This window comes from Rattus norvegicus, chromosome 3, assembly GCF_021556685.1.
Source record: "Rattus norvegicus strain SHRSP/BbbUtx chromosome 3, alternate assembly SHRSP_T2T, whole genome shotgun sequence".
NCBI lineage: Eukaryota > Metazoa > Chordata > Mammalia > Rodentia > Muridae > Rattus > Rattus norvegicus.
Window position 1 is genome coordinate 38,079,111 of NC_141536.1, and position 21,649 is coordinate 38,100,759.

Genomic DNA, 21,649 nt, shown 5'->3' on the forward strand with positions numbered 1-21,649 from the left:
AATATGGACTCTAACTTTAAAGTGGGATTCATCACAGTCGCAATTTTCAAAACATTGGATTTGTCTTTGTTTATTCATGAATTTAAATATCTGATGCTAATAAGGCCAATTCCTCTCAAGTCATGACCTTCGGCTATCACTTGGTGATTCTAACTTTGATCACTTGGTGAAACGTAATGACCAGATTCATCTACTACAAGTATTTTTTATCCCCTGGAAATTAAGAATCCACGGTGGGTGACAAAACTAGCCTCAAAGGCTACTCATCATCCTTTTTAATATTACTTTGCGGTTTCTTCCACCAAGACATAGACCCTTCAAACAGAGGCATCCCAGGAAGAAACCCTCCTTGACAACCAGAGAACTTGGGGATATTGCAGATGTTTACTGTTTTAAGGCCATTAAGACTTCAGATGATGTGTTACGCAGAAAAAACTAATAATTTCTAGAAGGCACATTGGGACTCCATAAATACCAGTTACATACATAACTTTTGCCAACTAGATTTATGAATCTTGCCCGAGTTAAGTATTATTACAGAGGTTGTGAAATGGTATTGCTTCTCTTTATAGCATTGACAAATGTAAAGGCAGGGGCTATATGTCTCTCAAGGACACACATGAGGGGTAAGTTATTGTGCCTGCATTTGAACAGTAATCTTTTATTTGTTGGTCCATGGCATTTCTCAGTGTGTCACGGAGGTAAACGGCCTGATGTCAGCATTGGAAGTCATAAGTGAGAATAATAAAGACAAATTCTTGAAACTCCCTGGTGTTGCCAGGGCGACCTTGTATCCTATCATACATCTTAAAGTGTTCTGGTTAAGTGTTTCATAATTATTGCTAATTTTTATGTTGATACAGGTGTTGCTATATTGCCTTGATTTGGGAGAGCTGGGTTTGAGCTGTCCTATTACCAGCAGATGGAATTGCACACTGATGGTCTATATATATATATATATATAGTAGCATGATATGACAATGTGGAAGAAACATTCAATGTGGTTATACTAATTTAGATTAATAATTAATTCATGAAAAGATGCAAAGCTACATCTCTAGAAATAGCTACTCCTGAGTATAATCAAGAACACCATTGACACATTACATTATAATTAATAGTTTCATATGTTTGCACAATATAGTTCTTAATATTTTTGAAGTGGCTGTCATATTCTCCCCTATGTGCCAAATAAGTCATACCATGTAAGAATACTGTGAGAAGATCTTGTATATGTAAAGTCTTTTTAAAATAAGATTTGTAAACAATGAACAATAACAAGGACCAAAGGAGTCAGTAAACAACTGAGCAGATCCATGAACTCTGAAACCCCAGGTTTCCTGAATTACTCCCACACAGCAGTGAGGTGTATGTTCCTAGGGAATCTTCCAGATTCTTCTACTTGAATACAAGGAGCTGTGCCTTGTGCCAGACACTGTTGTAAAATGTTACATACAGTTTAACACGGTTTAGAATGGCAGATCTTCTGTTACATTTTACTACACATTAATTTAGCTATGTACACCTTCTGATACTTAGAGGTGTAGATGAAAATGCAGGTGCATGCGAGTGGGCGGTCAACAACACCTTCCTGAAAGAGAAATTCAAAGCCCCACTTTTTTCCTTACCCCAGCTCCCAAGATTACACCAGAGCTCTCACTCTGAGATAGGGTTCAATTACAGGTCTCCGGGGTGGGGTTGAGGGGGGGTTGAGTCCCAGGATCCTGTGAGGGAACCTTAAAGGAGAAGAGACCAAAGTCTGACCATCTCTTCTGCTTCAGAGCCTAAGCCCCAAGTTACTGGCTGCATCTCTCTACCAAAGAGCTGACCACCAGGGTGCGGTTTCTGGAACTTTCCCCGAGGGCAGTCCCCAGGTCCTTGGTTCTCCACTCAGATGCTGGCTGGCGCAGGGGCGAGCACTGGGTACCACAACTCGGCTTTGTGCTGGGGGGGAGTGGGGGTGGGAGATCAGGGCTTGAGGCGATGTCCACACACTCTCCGGTCTAGGAGGCGACCCCACAGTTGCTTTTGGGGGCCGTGCCTGCCAAGTATCGCGGTACTTGTGCGCCTCGCAGGAGCCGCGGCTCCGGGAGCAGCTGGAGCGCGCTCGGGTGCGCAGCGCCCCAGCCCGGGGAGGAGCGGGAGCCGGGCGGGAGGAGGACCGGGGTGCTGGTTACGTAAATGATCCTAGCCCAGTGACAGGCCTCCGGGCTGGGGCTGCGGGAGGGGGAGGGCCCGGCGGAGGGGGCGGGGGCCAAGTGACCAGGCGGTGGCGGCTCTGCCGAGGTGACAATGTGCTAGGAGCCCCGCTCCGTGTCTCCTGCGCCTCCTCGGCCTGGGCGCCTCCTGTCAGCGCTCTCGGAGCCTCGCGGCCGCCTGCCGCGCTATGAGGGAGCGTCTCCGGGGCTGGCCGAGGCCGGGGCCGCCTCGCTCTGCTCGCCGAGAAGTGTGAAGAGAGGCGCGGGCGGGAGCCCTGGCTGCGCGCGGCGGCGGCTCCAGGTGAGCGCGGATCTCAGAGCATCCGGCCACTGACCCGTCTGGATCTAGGCAGCATCCCAAGCGGGGACCGCGGAGCTCTCTCCGAGGGATCAACAGCCACCATAGCAGGTCTCAATCTTTCTCTCGCTCTCCTCTTCTTGGTGGCGGTTTGGGACGGACCCCTGTCGGACTGCAGGAGAGTCCGGCTGGGCGCCGCAAAGTCCCGCCCGTGAGTGGCAGGGCGCAGAAGCCCAGCAGGGGTAGGGGCAGGGACGCGGGGGGATCTGGAGAGTGTGTCTCCCGGGACCTGGGAGTACGGCCGCCCGCGGCTGCAGGTGCGGCGGGAGGATGGAGAGGCGCAGAACTTTCTGCAGCCGCCCGCCCTCCTTTAGGCTTTTCCCGCTACCCTCTGAGCTGGGGTGCGCTGGTCCCCATCCACGCCCTGGGGGCGCTCTCTGGTGCCTTAAGTGCCTTAGCGTCCCTTCCTAGGCAACTTTCTCTATCAGCTGCGGACACCCCTGGGTGCTATGCTGCCAGTGCTACTACTCTTGACACCGGGTACGCTCTGGTTCTTGGATATTTTCCTCGACAGCTCGCTCTTTCTGTCAATGCCCCAGCCTCCCACTATCACATTCTCCTCGTGTACATCCCTGTCTCTGATTCAGTTTGTAGGTCTGATTTTCTTTCAGGCTTTTGGTCCACGAGCATCTGCACCATCCTTGCATCTGTTTCTCTTTCATTCTGTTTGCCCCAGTCTTTCTTGAGCTGTCACTGTGTCGCTGATGTTCAGTTTCTTTCGTTTGTTGCTCGCGCAGCGCTTCCCTCTTTCTGTGTTTATGCCCCTTGTACCTTTCTTTTCCTCTGCTCCCAGTCCGCTGATCTGTACATGCTCTTGGGCTGGGAACTCCCTGATGCTCAGTTCTCCTTATTTTGCGCCTTTGGGAAGGAGGGTGTAAAGCAGCTTTCCTGCATCTGGGCTGCCTTAGAGCGGAATGAAAGGTTCAGGAACCAGAACGGAGGGTGTCGCTCCAGCCTTCCCACCGGGGGTCCAAGGGCGCCGCTCTTTGGGAACCCAGTCCGCAGAGGCTTCTGGTATGACCAGCAAAAGCCATGAGAGTGAGTGAGAACACCTCACCTGTCCTGGGCCTTGCACTGTGGTTAGCTGAATTTCCAGGTGGAGAGTCTTCATTTCCAGCTTTGCTAATAGCTATGGGAGAAGAGTCGGTGGATGGGCAAATAGAATCTTAGTGATTAAGGCAAATGTCAAAAGGTGGATGCTCACCTGGGCATGAGGTCAAGGCATTGCTAATGGGAAAGGATCTCTGCCTCATGCATTTCACACTCAGCCTTTAGGAGAGAAGTGTCCCCTGGCGATACACCAGCCTCCTTCACCAGAGTAACCAGAGTAGCCTACAGATTTATTCGCAGGATTAAGGATACTTGACCACCCCTATGGCATTTTTTTTGTTTCCTTGGGGGGTCCCAGTTTTTGGCGAAATCTGCTGCTCAAAATTTCTCCCCCCACCTCTCTGCCTCCTTCCCTCCCTTTCTCCCTCCCTTCTCCCTCTCTCTGACACACACCCTCACACATGGCCGTGTGTGTGTGTGTGTGTGTGTGTGTGTGTGTGTGTGTGTGTGTGTGTGTGTTGTTTGTTGTTTGTTGTTGTTGTTGTTCATGCCCTCTAGTGATAAGGCAACTTGCTGGTCTGAGAATATTGAAAAGTAAGCTTTGGGCTTCTCTCCTCCAAGGGTCTCTCTCCCTTTGTCATACACAGTCTTTCCTTTTCCTCATTGACTTTTGCAACTGCATTACTCGTCTACTCTTTCCTGATATGCAGTCTTCTTCTGCTGCAGAATTAGATTCTTAATACTGAAACCCTCTTCCTTTGACTTCAGAGATAGATGGATCTGGAGCACACCCATTGCCTAAGGCAGGTTTTGAAGCTTTAAGAAAGGTGCATTTCCCCCTGCCCCTTGTTTGTTTGCCACAAACTAGGATTTTTCAACTCCTTTTTATGCCCCTGATTACCTTCAACTCCACTGAGACTTTGGCTTGCTGCTCTTGCATGATGAAACAAATGCTTTAAATTATTTTCTTTGCTGCCCATTCTATTTCAGGATGGAAGGTACTTGCTTAAAAGGGCCATTTTCGTATCAGACCAGGCTTACAGGAAAAGAAAAGAAGGGATTTGTCGGGTGTTGTCAGTGTAGATTAGTTCTGAAACAGAAAGTATAGAATGGGCCCAGTGTTCGCAGGTGTGTCGACTCTGGGAGAATGGGAAGCAAGCATTTAAGAAAACCTGTTGGTTAATGGATGTGAGTGCACGCCATGATGTCAAGTTCTAAGCTGCCCAGCTAGGCTAATGAACCTTCTTACTAGAATCAAATTACTTCTACCTCTCTTCTTCCCTTCCTGTTTGCCTTCTATAAATGAGAGTTGAAGATGAAGAGGGTGGGTGTGGCGGCAGAATCCTCTGCTAATTTTTCACAGTCCCAGTGAGCACTTTTATCTCTCTCTGCAACAATTTAACTTGGCAGTTACTGTGGAGAAGTTAGGGGTTCTGATGGGCGTCTAGTTCAACCTTCCTATCTGAAAGTAAAATACGATGTGACCTCATTTGGGGTGAATATGTTCATTTTGTTTTTTGAAGGTAAACGTTCATTTTGGTGGTAAATAGCAGATGTATCTGCTTAAAAAATATTTGGGGGCTATAAACTAATCAGGATGCTGAATCACTTACCCTAAATAGTTTGTAGATCCCTAATGGCTTCAAGGTGTCTGTGAGAAGTGTGATGATACAAGCATCTGAGGATCTGCCAGGCTGACTGGAATTTGGAGCTGCATTCCAATCTTTCTTTTGATGCCTTGCTAGTCACCACTTCAAACAGTTTACCTTAGGTTTGTTCAGGACCATGTTTAAGCAGTTGGGCCTTTGAATATTACTTGTAAATTACTTAATACCATCGCTTTGCCTTAATGTTGTATCTAAAAATAACAAGGGTAGTGAAAATGGCAATTCTGACACTGGTTGAGAAGTCTTCTAATTTCTTACTGATTTACACATTTAACTGTTAAACCTAGTGCGAATTCATGTCAGGTCAAGCAATGTTATCAGAATGAAACGCATTTCATCTTGCAAAGTTGGCTTTTACAAGTGATGGCTGCAGGAGGAGTGTTCCTATTCAGTATTCTTATGTGACTCGACTTATTTGGTACTGTGAGCTTATGAGTCACTGGGCATTGTAGGAAGAAGGTGAGAAGCAACATAGATGTTTTCAGTGGGTTTTTTCTTCTTTAAATTGGGCAAAGGCAGATAGTACCTAAAGAAGCCAATTGAGAGCATAACTCTACTAGAGTAGAATCTCAGCATGTAAAGTCACTGACAACCATATTTTTAATAGCTGGTCATTATGTTTACTGTTATAGATAGTTCCCATAGCCCTGTCCTTTAATGGTGTACCATGGCAGGTATAATGCTCTAAGTTACACCCATGAGAGTGACACAATGTTGTGTGTGACTTTCAATGTCACATCTTCTTAGGGTTGTGTGTCTATCAGTGGGAAAATGTAGACATCTCAATCTAATGGAATCTGGCAGGATCACTGATTCTGAGTGAGCCTGTAGCTACTTATCAAAGAATTTCAGCTGGGCTCTGTAGAACACCATGATACAGGACATTCATAAATATATGTACTGAATTGATTAGATAATGCCTTTGATGGCCTTTCTGAGAGCAGCACACTCCTCTAACCAGATGTCACATATATTGCCCTTCCACACCACCAGTATATGTTTGAGACCATAAAATACAGTTACATTTATGCTGTTGTATGACTTGATAAACTGGTTTTAATCAATTAGATTTCTATTTACAGTTCTTATCTTAAGGTCCAGTGTTTGATTAAAATCTCAGGATCCAGGTTTCTAAAGAGTCTAGTTTTCCATTGTGAAATTGAATTTAAAACATCTTGGGAAATGTCTATATTAATTTAGCAATAGCTGGTCATGCGTTTGCAACAGATCCCTTAGAGCTGGGGTTACAGGTGATTGTGAGGTGCCTGATGTGGATGCTGGGAACTGAGCATGGGTCTTCTGCAAGATCAGTAAGTGCTTTTAACCCCTGAACCATCCCTAGGCCATCAGACCTTTCACTTTTATATTTTTTAAAGCAGTGATTGAATGAATGGGTGGGAGCTGTCCAAGGTATGGGCGATCAGGATTTTAGCACACCTGAAAACTGACTGGGAGTGTTTCAGGTAAACTGCAATGGATTGTCACTAAATCTTATTTACACTCATGTAGAACATCCAAGACAAAGTGTGATTAGCCTGTTCATCAGCACATTCTGAATATAACACAAGAGGCAAGCAGACCCAGTAAGCAGAATTTAAACCCAATCCTACAAAATGAAAAACATACAGATGATATCACAGACATAGTTGTAAATGTCAACCTAGCCTTGTATTAATCACTTTGACTTTATAAGCAATACATCTCTTTTTTTTTGCTATTAATAAAATGGGATTTTAACATAAGAGGATGATTATGTAGCTTCTTGTAGATCTGAAGCATAATGACTGATTTAATTCCCTCTTAATGGCTTATTATATAATTAGTTTCATATAAAGAGGATAAGATTTATATGACTATCAAGAGTAGAACCCTTAGTTCGAAGAATGGAAACGAAAGCAACAAAAACCACATGAAACATATCCTTTCTGCCTTACCTAAGGGGGGATTAAAAGTGGTAAATTTAATTATAACTGATGAAATAACGAAAAAACTATACACAGTTTGTACACAGAATATGGTAAGTAAATACCTGATAGGTTTTAGAATATTGCTTATTCATAACAGCCATTTACGTAGGGACTGAGTAGAATTTTCATAGCTAATGTGTGTTAGGGCTAAAGATGACACCCTTTCTTCCTGTCTCAAACTGACATTTTTGTTAAGAAAACTATAGTGTCAACTCCATCTGTTCTTTTCTTTTGCATGGCAAGAATGTCCCGCCATATTATCATCATTTTACCGTGGTGGACATTTTAACACTGACTGCGATGAAAGAACTGAATTTTAAAGAATAGTTGAGTAAATTTAGCTCCATCTACACTTTTTCCTATTGCACTTTACTTTTTTTTTTCCTCCTCTAATTTAACAACTTTAGTTAATAGATGAAAATTGGTCACGGGACATTTTGTTCCATGGAATAACAACATTCTTGGAAAGTTTGCTCAATCTGACCCACAGTCATATCCTGCTTCCCCAGGCATCCACCTATTGAGGAGCAGTGCAGTTGCTATAACTGTGATTCAGTGAAGCATGGCACCTCCAGCGTCTTCCATTTACCTTTTGGTTGTGAGCCTGCGTAGTAAAATGTGGACCAAGGGAGGATGCGGTCAGTCAGTTTGGCTTCAGGTTCCCGCACCACTGACTGCAGAGATGATTGGAGGATGGAAATGAGAGGTTCCTTTGCTGGAGTTAACTACAAGTCAAAGTCACCAAGATGACGACCCCCCAAAGAGAATGTTGCCAAAACTTTTTCCTCTGCCTTCCACACAAGGACTGTGAGGCAGACTTTAGATTTTCTTCTTTTTGACTTGTTAAGGGTAAAGAGTGCCCATAAAGAAGTTTATATCTAAAGGAAGTAACTAAAATGTAGCTTGTTTTCCCAAAGTACTTTTGAACACATTCTTTAAATTATATCAGAATTTGTTTATATTTATTTAAGAGATTGTGAAAGCCATGGCGAATTTCCTAAAGTGTTGTTATTCAGTATTCTATTCTGATTGAATATCAACACTAATGAATAATTACCTATACTATATAAGAAAACAGTTCCCAGGCTGGAGAGATGGCTCAGTGATTAAGATCACTGACTGCTCTTCCAGAGGTCCTGAGTTCAGTTCCCAGCAACCACATGGTGGCTCACAGCCATCTATAATGAGATCTGATGCCCTTTTCTGGTGTGTCTGAAGACAGCTACAGTGTACTCATATATAATAAATAAATACATTTTAAAAAAAAGAAAAGAAAACAATTCCCCTTACTTTTAACGGATCTTCTGGCTTTTATTTCTTTTACTTTTTGGCAGTTCATTTGAAAATGAGAAGGTAGCCACTCACCACAGATCAGGTTTACTTAAAAGAACACAAGCTTGCTTCTGGTTTCCTTTTAAAGCAAACACCGTGCTTATATTTCTCAGTGTTATTTTTCTTCTCTCCCCGGAGCTTCCGCTTTCCATTCCTTCCTACTTCACGGCTCTCCCTACGTTTAGATTATCTTTCTTCACTGCATTGTAACTCCTCATGTAGCTGGCTGAATTATAAACTGGCAATCTTCAGCGTGTTACCAATCAAGTAAATAAAAAGCGGCTTCTGTTCGTTTAATCATCTGGTCTGTGTAGGTACGGAACAGACTTGAGAGCGCTTGCATCTGGGTCATTTAACAGGAGGTCCGGGATGCTAAATTCACATCTCATTACCTTTTTCTACTTTTAGAACTCTGTGCCCGGGCCCTGCGGTCACTTGGCATTTGGCTGGCTCAGGCTCTAGAGGAATGCTGTTATTTGAGGATATGCCAATTCCAACCGACACAAGGCTGGCTCTCTCATTTCTTGGTCAGACTTTCCTTTTAAAACAAACAATGTATGTTTCATTACCAAGTGCAGATCATTGACTTCTTGTCGAATTTTTCTTAGGATATTGATAGATTGTGATGCATACTTTTATTTATGTTCTGTCGTCTCATCTACCTCAGAGAGCAGATACTATTTCCCTACTTGAAGTCCTAGAACAGACTTTTTTCTGCCATACATTTAAAAAAAAAGACTCTTCTCTCTTCTTGTGGTGCCTAAGTTGAGATGAATTGTAGGTAATTGGATGGTGCAGCTGAATTAACACGCTGAATTGCCAGTTATGAGACACTTCATTTGCTGTTGCCGGCCACAATGGGCCCATTTTGCTCGTACAATGCACACATTCTTATTATCCATATAAGATTGTAATTGAAGTAGAACAACATGTATGCCACACTTCCATTCCTTCTGTAAAGAAAAACAACCACAACAAATATAAGGGACTTGGAACTATCTCATTAAGTCGTTTGGAACTTTGATGTTCTTTCATTCATTCATTTTTCTTTTTTTTTTTGAGAAGGTTACTATTGTCCCCTTCTCTGCTGAAAGGACTGGGAACAAAACATTTCAGAGCCAAGAACATCATTGCAGGTGGGCGTTTATTCTGAACAACATCATTGGCGTTGCGCCTTGGTTATTCCTGGGGGGTTCTTCGTTTTGGTATCTTGGAGGATAGTGATTTGCTGTCATTCTTGTTGTTTTGTTTTCTAGGTTACCTGATTGTAGTTTTTGATAGCTGACAACTCACTTTAAGATGAAAATGTCAGCGCTCATTCAACTAATTGTTATTTAATGAGCTGGCAGATGCAACTGTTTTAAGGTGGATGAATAAGCAAGAAAGAAGGGTCTGGGAGCTGTGGGGGGAGTGGTCTGAGGTTGGAGTGAGGTAGTATGCCAAAGATCTCCCAAGGTTCAGTAGACTAGGAAAAATGGGTTATAAATTAGATACTGGGACTGGGTTAGCCGAACAAATGCAACCATGACCAGTTTTTCCTCTCTGTCTCACCAGAACATCCATCCCTAATGAAATCTCATGATTCACAGAGTAACAGTGAGCAATGAGGGATGGGTCTTGGGAACATAGAGAAGTAAGGCCCTAGGATTCTGACCCTGTAACCTCCCATGATCAGGTTCCAAATTACCCTTAAAGGGAATTCTTCTGTTAGTCAAACTTGCTCAAGTACCGAGTGGCCAGCAGTTTGTATCCTTTGAACTTTATTTTATTTTTCTTTATTTTTATTTGAGACAGAGTCTCATTCTGTAACCCATGTTGTCTTATACCTTATCCAGGCTGGCCTCACACTACTTACAATGATCCTCTTCCTTCAGCTTCTCAAGTGACAGAAAGACAGGTATGCACACTCTCGTTAGCTTTTTCTCATTCTTTTACTTATAATCTAATTTTAAATTAATTTTTATACAATGTATTTTAATCATGTTTTCCCCTCTTCCCACTGCTCTAAGATCCTCTCCACCTTCTTCCCATCCAACTTTATGCTTTGTCTTCCTTTCCTTCAAAAAACAAAACGAAACAAAACAAAACAAAAGCAACAAAAAAATCTTAATGGAAACGGAAATCTAGACAAACAAGGACGAACAAAACAAAAAGTCCAAGAAAACAACAGCAGCAGCAGCAGCAGCGACAACACCAAGTCCATAAAAAAAGCGACAAAACAAGCAAAACTTCATGGAGTTCATCTTATTTAGGCTCCCTGTTCCTGGCCATGGGTTCTGGACAGTGTGGTAGATATACAGTGACATTCCCTTGGAGAAAACGGGCTTTTCCCTTGTTAATGTATATCAACTGCAAAAGCTTCATGGTTATGAGTGAGACACAATGTCCCATGCAGTGTTGGGAGTCTGAGTGGCTTGAACCTGATACTTACCAATGCTTAACAATCATTTTAGAAGTAATTTAAAACGTATTAAGAGACATCTATAATATGAAAAATTTGAAAGGAAAGGCCAAGTTAAAAGAAAACTGATTTGAAACCAGACACTGGGACTATGTTAAATGTACAAATGCAGCTTTAACCAGTTTTTCCTCTTTGTCCCACCAGATCATCCATCTCTAAACATAAACTAATAAAGCCTCATGGACGGCAAAGTGACCTTGTATAATACAGAAGCTAAGGAATTATAATTTAGATTTTTGAAGCAATACAAGAGAACTTTCATTCATACCAAAACAAGGGAATGATACAGAAATGACACCTTAAATATAATCATAGTTAAAATTTTCTTAGAACAACTTTTTTATTGGAATTTTTTATTTACATTTCAAATGTTATTTCCCTTCCCGATTTCCTGTCCATAAGCCCCCTATCCTGTCCCCCTCCCCCTTCTTCTGTGAGTATGCTCCCCATCCCTAACCGCCCACCCTTTCCAGCCTCCCTGCCCTGACATTCCCCTACACTGGGAGGTCCAGCCTTAGTAGGATCAAGGACTTCTCCTCAATTGGTGCCCAACAAGGCCATCCTCTGCTACATATTCATCTGGAGCCATGGGTCAGTCCATGTATAGTCTTTGGGTAGTGGTTTAGTCCCTAGGAGCTCTGGTTGGTTGGCATTGTTGTTCTTACAGAGTTGCAAGAACAACTTATAATTACAAATACAGAAATTCTCTCAATAACAAAATCAGCAAAAGATGGGAAAAAGTAAAATGTAGTAAATCCTCACAGATTATATCTTAATTACAATTTAGGTATGAAATCACATGTAGACATCACGTGTGATTGAATTTAGCTTCTCAAATTTATGAACCAAGATACTTGGAGCCTATCAAAATATTAATAAAAGCCAAGGGTAGAAAAATGGACATTTTCATTGAGTCGTTATAAATTACAGTTAGAGTAAAACATAGGATAGTGTTTTCAGATATCACCATTCTTAAAAAGTTACTTCGGGTGAAAGCCAAGCAAAGTATAATGGGCAGAAACATGATGTGACATCATCCTCAAATCACTCAGTTCTGTTATAAGAGGAAGGGCCTTAGTTGGTACTACGGTCTTGGAAAAAGGAGATATTACAGAACATTTAACATTTAAGGAATTCTTAGAAGATAAGTTACAAGAAAAGATGTTTGAAATCCACAAATGATAAAGAATATACAGTGAAAAATAACCTTAGAATGATGATTGGCTCTCAAGTGAACAATATAAAATAAGTGTAAGTGCAGTTTCTCGATTTTCAACTTTTGCTTGAAATTCGGCTGCACAAAGGGAAAGGTCACCATGACCTTGGAATGGAGTGGAGCCGTCATATTAAAGCATACTTACAGAGATTAGAGAAAGGTGAATGGAATGAAACAGATTACAACTGTACAAAATACTGATGGTGCAACTATAGACTGATACTGTCTGTACTTACTAAAAGAGATAATAACTACGATGTAATCCATCAAAAATCCAATCATTACTACTGGAGAGAAAGATGATAAAGTGAGGAGCAAGCTGAGATAATTCAGAAAATATTTAAGGTATTTTGGAACTGCTTAACTTTTTGGGGGTGGAGCAATTTTTTTTTTAATAATTCAGTATGCACTTTCCAGATTTCTTTAAACTCTGGTGATTCTCTTTTAATTCATTTAGTTTCATGAAGGTAATCTAAATTTGAATTTTTTGTTGTAGGGCTAATAAATACTTAAAGTGATTTCACCACAAAGAGAGAGAAACTGGCAACACTGGGTAGGGAATGCACTATTTGAAGAAATGTGACTGTTGTCACTGGATATATTAATAGTCACTAGGTTTTCTACTCTATCAATGTACTTAAAAGGCAGTTTTGGTTCAAATCCTGATAAAGATGACTAGTGAACATTCTAGTGAGGTCCTGAGTTCTTTAGATGCTAGTGTCCTCATCTTTAATAGGTTAGAATACCCACTATCATCTATGACTCTAATGTGTATACTTTTATGAAGCTACATCTACCCTTTTCACTGAGAACAAAATTAATTACAACTTTTCTAGATATGTTGAATCCCAAGACAAATTTACAATTATTGTAATTTCTGTTTAATAGCAGGAAGGTGAATGTTACTGTCTTAACAGTGGTTTGGAACGTTTTTAAAAAAACTTAACTTAGGTAGCCTTTTACATTAGATCTATGAATCTTTAGTTTCTTAATTGGTAGTAATTATTTATCAAATAGGGTTTTTTGGATAGAAATTTTTATTATTTAAGGTTTTAGTTTTAAATAATTAAAAATAATTACCTTCAATCAAAAATAAAGCAAAGCATGTCCAAACCATTATTTAATAGATCCATTTCACTTCTGTTTTCCGAACATTTTTAAAAGTGCTAAACAGTAATGTCAAACAACATTTTGAACATTTTACAGATAGTCCAGCAGAAATTTTCCAGTCACCTGAATTATTACATTATTCCCGCTGCTCTGATTATCTGATATCCTCACATATTCACAGTAGAATGGCTGGACAGAGATGGCCCTGTCAGCATTACACACATGTAAAGCTGTGACCATGTTAATTTGGCAGCTGCTCTTAGAATTTTCACTGTCCTTACTATTTGGGCTAATGCTTTGATTTTGTTGCTGAGCAAAACAGTTATTTTTAAAGATGTTATTTATATCCAGTACTATGAATACACTGTTGTTCTCTTCAGACACACCAGAAGAGGGCTTTGATCTCATTACAGATGGTTGTGAGTCATCATGTGGTTGCTGGGAACTGAACTCAGGACCTCTGGGAGACCAGTCGGTGCAAACTGCTGAGCCATCTCTTTAGGTCATGCTTTAGCATTTGAAAACTATAAACACGCCAGTGCACAAGCCAGCACTGCAGCAGACACAAACATTTGGGTCCCTCTGTAGAGTGGGGCCAAAGGGAAAGGGAGAGAATGATTAGAATGAATAAATTGGGTTTGTTTGTTCGTTTGTTTGTGTTTGATTTTTGTTTTTTTCCTATGCTTTTGAGCGAATGTTGCGTTAATAATATTATCGACATACAAGAACAACATTTTTTTTTGGTTCTTTTTTTTTTTTTTCGGAGCTGGGGACCAAACCCAGGGCCTTGTGCTTCCTAGGCAAGCGCTCTACCACTGAGCTAAATCCCCAACCCACAAGAACAAAATTTAACTTTATTATAATCCTTGTTTTGCATTCAAGCATTTTGTGATGGAGCAGGGTTAAAAACGAATGAACCATGAGACATTGAAAACCTGGCTCCTGTATATAGGGATGATTATACCGTGTTGGCCTCTCTCATGTCGGATTTTGAGATAGTGACTTGGGGGAGGGTAACAGACCTTGGTTCTACTATCTCACAGGGTTTGATGAATCAGGGATGCATTGCGTTTTTAACCTTTCAGCACAACGAGTAATTGGTTTTAAGAAAAGAAAGTTCTGAAAGTCAAGCCAAGACAACTGTACCACATAATTAGAGGTAAGGACTTCAGTTTAAGACTGTAGCATCTAGAAGCTCACAGACAGATGAAAATCTCTGACAATCGGGTGACAAAGGACAGTTATGTAGTCCTCCTAAAATGTAGACTGGTCACCAAGGTTTCTTTGAGCGCTTCTTCTACTGTTACCTTAGTTCTCTCAGTACTGTGAGACGTTTATCTTCACCTTCCTTAGTGATTTCAGTCACAAGGGAGTTGAGGTGGCAGTGTGGCACAGCCACACACTGCTGTGTTTTGTACACAGTGACTGCTCTGTAGAGATGCTGTTATTACAGATGCTCCTCTTCCACAGGTCTCCCCCCTGTCATTTAGTGTGACTGATGCCCAACAAATCTGACCTACTCAATCAATTTCTAAAATAAAGTTCTCAGACCTGAAAGACTCATTGTATGAAGCTTCTGTAAACCTGAGTTCTGGGTGACAGTAAATAAATCAGAGTTAAGGACAGGATTGGAGCCAAGTGAAACAGAAATAGTAAAGCTGTGTTAGGGAAATACTTAGAAATTTATTGAGGAGAGGAAAAAAATGGTTGTGTGAAGTCAAGCATGCATTCACTTTGGTGTGACTGCTAGAGTATTCTATGGGTTGCACATATGCATGATGCTGAAGTGCCCTTTGGGACAAAAAGAGCATCTACCTTGAGAGTCATTTTTTTAAGCATCTTCACACTGCTTGGGAACTTCCTAAGTCACTGCTGATTTTTGTTAAGAGTTCTTGGTTAAAACTGTGGAGACACCAATATTCCTTCATGTTCTGATCAGCGTTGACTCTATTGTTTTCTGGTGTGGGTGTTGTTTTCAGAAATTTGAAGACAAAACTTTTTGTGTATTTGCCCATGAAAAATTAGTGAAAATTCAAGATGTATAGCCTTCCCCTCTGAATCAAGAAGATGAAGCAGGTGTTTTCATTCTTCAGAGACACGGGCTTCATTTCTGGTGTGCGATGTAGGCTTGCTTTTGAATATATTTGTAGATGTTTAATTGTGGACTTTGTTTCCTTAATATAAAACAAAGCATAATTTGAAATATCAAATTGAGATTCACTTGTCATTTAGAAATATTTGAATTCTAATTCTCTTTTCTTTATCATAGGAAGAAAATATGTTGTCTTGAGCAGAGATAGTTTGTCATTTCCATCACAATAATTTGCGCAAATGATAATTATACATAAATTAATAAACTGCTGGTAGGAATCTAATGATGCCTCATGCTGTTTTTGATTTATTTCTAAATTATTTGCAGAACGTTGAAATGTAGCAGAACTAATTTTTTAATATAACCTACAACTTTCTCAACTTCAAACACATTTAACGAAGAAATTTTGTAAACTAAGCCAGCAAAGAAATTCATTGAATTATGCTTTTATAAATTGGGCTTGCTAACAGGTTCAGAGGTGCAGTCCATTATTGTCAAGGCGAGAGCATGGCATTGTCCAGACTGATGTGGATCTGAGGGAGCTGAGAGTTCTACATTCTCTCCAAGATGCAGACAGGAGACTGGCTTCTGGGTATCTAGAAGGAGGGTCTTAAAGCCCACGCCCACGATGATGATGCCATACTTCCTCCCAAAAGGCTACACTTCTACATAATGTCCCTGTCTGGGCCAGGCATATTCAAATCTCAGCATCAATGTTGTGAAATCTTCACTTTATTAAATGAATTACATTATTTAATTGACTTTTTTTCTTCTTGGAAAATGAGAATTGAATGGAAATATTTTTCTAGTGTTGCTGAAAGTAATATTAAGTCCCTGGGTTCCATTTCCTCTGTGCTCTGGCTGCCTCCTATTCTGAGGTTCTGTGTTGCCTTTCCCTATTTTCAAAGCTATTAAGAAGTTTCATTGTAAGCTTCAATAACTTTGTGAAAAATTTCTACATAGGAAATATTTGAAATCAAGTAATAACTCCTGCCTTGTCTGGACACTTTGTGTGAGGTTAACTATTTTCAGCTAATGTTACATTAGTCCCCAGACAGACAATTGATTCATCTTCTTGTATGTTTGTACTTGTCTGCCAAAATATTACACCTCCTGTAATAATTTCTTATTGTCAAAAACCTCTGAAAGTTAAGCACTGGTGTTTGTTTCTGAATAGCTTTGCATTACGTTAACATTCAGTGCTTTGAAATCTAGTAACATCAGAAAAGGTCTTTGGAAGTTACTAATACCAGTAGGTGCTCCATTGTTCTCTTTGTCTCTTCCTCTCTCCCCTTTCTTTGTCTCTGTCTCCCTGTCTCTTTCTTCATCGTCATATGTTTCTCTCAAGGTTACTACTGTGTCCTTTTCATTTTCCTTCTCTTATTCCACTTTCTCCTTCCTTCTCTCCCTCTCTGTGTTCCTTCCATTCATTTCTCCTTTCTCTTCTCCCTTTCCTCCCTCTCCCTCCCTTCCTCCTTTTGCCTATTCCTCTTCCTCCTTGACTATTTCTTTTTGAGACAAGGTCACATTCTGATATCCTCTAACTCTCTGTGTAGACTACACTGCTCTCGTATTCACAGATTCTTGCTTTGCCTCCTGAGTGTTAGAAGTAATGGTTTGTGACAACCAGGCACTGGGGCTATTTGTCAACATGGACATACATGGCTTTATGTTCAGGAGTCACTCAAGCCAAACAATCTTACCTGATCTTACCTATGGAAATTTAGATATATTCTTGACTTTCAGTTCTACTGTCCACAGAGTTTGTTGTTACATTACATTGGAACAATTGTTTGTCAACTGGAAGGTTTTTTTTCTTTCCCTTTCTTCCCTTCCCTTCCCTTCCCCTCCCTTCCCCTTCCCCTTCCCCTTCCCCTTCCCCTTCCCCTTCCCCTTCCCCTTCCCCTTCTTTCCTCCCTTCCTTTGTTTTTTCTTTCTTTGCCTTTTTTCTTGATAAGTTGAGGGGGGGCTTGCTCCTGGAACTCTTTAAGTAAACTAAGGTCAACTCGAACTCAAGATTTGCCTGCCTCTGCCTCTACTCCCCACAATTGCTGGGATTAATGATATATGCCAACCATACCCAGTTGTCACTTTTTAAAAGCCTACTATGTAAGAACATAGTTTAAGTAACACCTTTTCTGTGGTGCTTCATTCAAACTGAAGGCTTTATATGTGCTGCATATGTACTCTAATATTGAGCTCTACCCACAACCAAGGACACTTGTATAGTGCTCAAGTTTTATTGTTTAATTCTGATCTTCAACCATCCTCAAAATTTCACATAACCTTTGACCCTTGCCTCACAGTGATATGCCTTAAATCTTACAGTTAGTAATAATATTTCCACTGTAGTGAGTTACCCTGTATTTTTGTTTTCAAATCACATATATCTATTACTTGGTATAAAGTATTTTATTTCATGATTTTAATCATGTCCTACATATTTGTCATTTTATTACAATTCTCTAAGTGCCCATGAACTTTTATTTGTTAAAGGACCTCATTTCACAATGAGCTGGGGTATAAAATTATGGACCAATAAAACGTTGCCACATTTTAATAAATAAGAGGCTGCACTTCAGTGGCGCATGAAATGGTTTCTGCTTAAAGAGTCAGTTATATACACATTGTGCTAATAAATCTAGCAAGAGGTTTGGGGATCTACTTACTTTAGGAATTATGCAAATGCAAGATCAGGTGCTCTCAAAACTCTCATCAGTAGATACTTACCAAAGGGTTTTCCCGCTCCTAGCACACAATGACTGAGTACATTTGTAGTCCATGCACTGAGGTGGGGGATGGGGGCAGGGGGTGGAGATCCACTAAACACAGAGTTCCCATTTTCCTTCTGGGTCTGCACTTCTTGCCTTCCAGAAGTCTCCTGTTTTTATAAATATGGTTTTCTTATTCTGAGGCTTATCTTCACGTCCAGTGATGAATAGCATGCGTGACACAGAGATACTGTCTTCACAGGCCCATCCATTTTGCCAAGAAAGGGCTGTTTTACCACAGACAAGATTATCTTTTGTTTGATGAAAAAACTGCTAATTTTTGATTCATGTATATGTAATGGTATATTGTTTTATTAAAGGTTTAGTTTCTCTTTGTGTCTTCCTTAATATCTCTGTACTGAAATATAACATCAGCAAGCGTGTGTCTCCTTGGATCATTTCCTATTGTGCACAGGCTTCAAGGACAGGGAAAGTCTGTAGTACCCAGTGTACTGATCAAATGAAATGCTTGACTGATCGCTACCGAGGATGTCATTCAGAGTATTACATTCTTTCCACATGCATCATGCACTGGGTATTTGGGATAAAATTCACTCATGTTGTGTCTCACTTTAAAGCCATTCTCTTTATAAGCTATACTGTCCTGCCAAGATATTCTCTTCTCTTCTTCCCTCGAAGACAGGGTTTTTCCGTGTAGTATGGACTGTCCCAGAACTCACTCTGTAGACCAAAGGGACCTCAGTCTTCAGAGATCTGCCTACTTCGTGCTCCCATGTGTTGGGATTAAAGGAGCACACTAACATGGCTGGCCTGTGCTATTTTCCTAACCAAGGTTTACAATGTCTACTTAACAAGAAAATTCATGGGTTCTTGCTTTTGTTCTCATATGTGCCAGGTACTTTTGCAGTACCAAGTACATTTATTAGAGTCATATTCCAACAAAACAAATAGTACTCCCCAGGTGGATGCTGGGTATTTTTTTTTTGTGGCCTGTTTCTCTTCCTTTAAGCATAGAACTCCTGCAGCATACTGTACCTCACACTGCTTGACAGCCTTGTCTTTTAATGCTATTAAACCTGGTTAGGAAAGGGTTTTGCCTTCTCCAGGGAGCTGGCTACTGGCACTTGTTTTCTTACCCTGTAACTCTGCTTACTCTTGAAAAGGAACTAATCAAGGAGTTGTCTTGCTTATGGATGCTCAGGAATCATTTAACGTCACTTTCCTGTTCTGTGGTAATTTAATAAATCAATTTTTACCTGGATTGTAGATGTATATCTACTTTTCATCTCCCTTTTTATAGGCCACGGCATCAAAAGGTTGTCACTTCTTTGAGTGGCTTATCTAGCAAATTGCCCTACACAATTAAGTCCTTACCATGTGCATGTGATTAGATTGCATATGCATAGCTAGACCTGTGGGCTTCCAGGTGCTGCAGTGGCTACTTCCTAAAATGATGCAGCCCCAAAAGTACTGAGGTCAAATTTCTGTGTGGTCTTCCCAGTCATCAGAAGAACTACCTTTCAGCTGGGCTGTTTGAATGTCTCCCATGTGATGGTTTTCCTCTGAATTCCACTGCCAATTAGTCAGAGATGACATGCTGTATGTGTTTCTTGTTAAACTCAGTGACTGTTTTAAATAGTAGTGTCCTGACAGTGTTTGCCCAAGCCAAAGTTAGAAAGAGATCTTTAAAAATAATTGGTTTTTTTTTTTTGTGAATTTCACATCATGCACCTCAATCCCACTCATCTCCCCATCCCTCCATATCTATCCTATGTCCTCGCAACTTGAAGGACTAAGTAAATTAAAATAAGTTTTGCCATGGAAGCTTCGGTGTGACATAATGTGGGACACAGCAATAGCTTTTACCCGAACAGGTGTTCCTGCAAATATTCCTTTCCAGGAGACTTTGGTGGTTTTGAGGCCTCTGGCTTCTGCTACCCCCATCAATACTGGATCCTTATCTGGAATTCTCTTGGATATCTGCAGTTAACCTGTGTCATGGAGATTCTTCAGCTTTGGTTCTGCAGGACTGGCCCCTTCGTGCACTCATAAATGGGGTATAAATAGGGGTGAACCAACTCAAAACCTTGGACCTGGACCTGAGGGGTGGGGTAGATGAGTTGGTCACCTGCCAGCTGTCCTGCTTTGCCAAGGAGAGGGATAGGGCCAGCATAGTGTTCTCACATGCTTGGAGCTGTGTCTCCTGTATACGCACCACCAGGGCCAGCTAAACTGTGCTGCCGAGGAAATTTGCCAGTGCTGTGACAGTTGAGGGGCAAGGCCAGTCCTCTCAACCCACCCCAGTGAGGGGCGGGTCAATCTCTACTGCAGACCGGTATGACCTGCTCTTCTGTGTCCATGCCTTCCAGGGTCAGCTCCCAAGTTGGCCAGGTGAAGGAGTGGTAGAAAAGAGATCCATAAGGGAGAATTTTCTTAACTCATTAGCATACAGGCAAGGAAGTATTAAATCTAAACCCAGACATTGTTGTGTTCTACTCTAAAACAAAAGTATCACGTACTGCATTACATAGTCTTTTGAATAGTCCGTGTTTATAGCGAAGGAATCTCTCTGAACATAATTCTGATTTTGAGAGTCTGTGTTGGCTAGTTTTTATGTCAAGAACACATGAGATAGAGTCACCTGTAGGTGGGAATCTCGAGAAAATGCTCCCATAAGAGCAGGCTGTTGGCAAGCTTGTGTGGTATTTCCTAAACCAGTGATAGGTGTGGGAGTGTTCAGCCCATTGTGGGATGGTGGTCCTGGGTTCTATAAGAAAGCAGGTTGAGCAAGCCCTGAGGAGCAAACCACTATGCCACACTTCCTCATAGTCTATACATTAATTTCTGCCCCCAGCTTTCTGCCTGGTTTATGCTCCTGGCTCAGTTTTCCATTGCAGACCATGATTTAGGATACATCAGGCAGATAAACCATTTCCTCTCCAATTTGCTTTTGGTATAATCTGATTTAGAGGTTTCTTGCTATGAAGAGATACCATAAATACGTTTTATAAAAGAGAAAACACTTAATTAGGACTGGCTTACAATTTCAGAGGTTCAGTTCATTATCATCATGGCAGGAAGCAGGGCAGCATTCAGGCAGTCATGGTGCTGGAGACAGAACTGAGAGTTATACATCTCGATACAAAGGCAGCCAGAAGGAGACTATCCTCTGTAAGTAGGCCAGGAAGAAACTGCAATTTCACACTGGTTTAGAGCTAAAGCATAGGAGACCTCAAAGCCCACTCCCATAGTGACACATTTATTCTGATAAGCCCATATCTACTGCAACAAGGCCACACCTCTGAATAGTGCCATTCACTGTAGGCCAACCATTCAAACACATGAGTCTCTTGGGACCAAAGCTATTCAAACCATCACAGTCATGGTCCTTCATCAACAGTAACCCTAAGTAAGACAGAGAACTAGCTGAGAAATCTCTCAAAGCCCTAAAGGTTGACTTTCAACA

General features: G+C 41.2%; 1 protein-coding gene across 5 annotated transcripts in view; it reads left to right on the forward strand.

The window, feature by feature from the left end:
* The first annotated feature begins 2,264 nt into the window (after positions 1-2,264).
* Galnt13 (polypeptide N-acetylgalactosaminyltransferase 13) overlaps positions 2,265-21,649 on the forward strand; it is a 666,951-nt gene continuing 647,566 nt past the window's right edge. For all 5 annotated transcript variants that reach the window (NM_001431575.1, NM_199106.3, NM_001431574.1 and 2 more), the window contains 1 exon segment: positions 2,265-2,607. The gene's annotated coding sequence lies outside the window, so the exon portion shown is untranslated.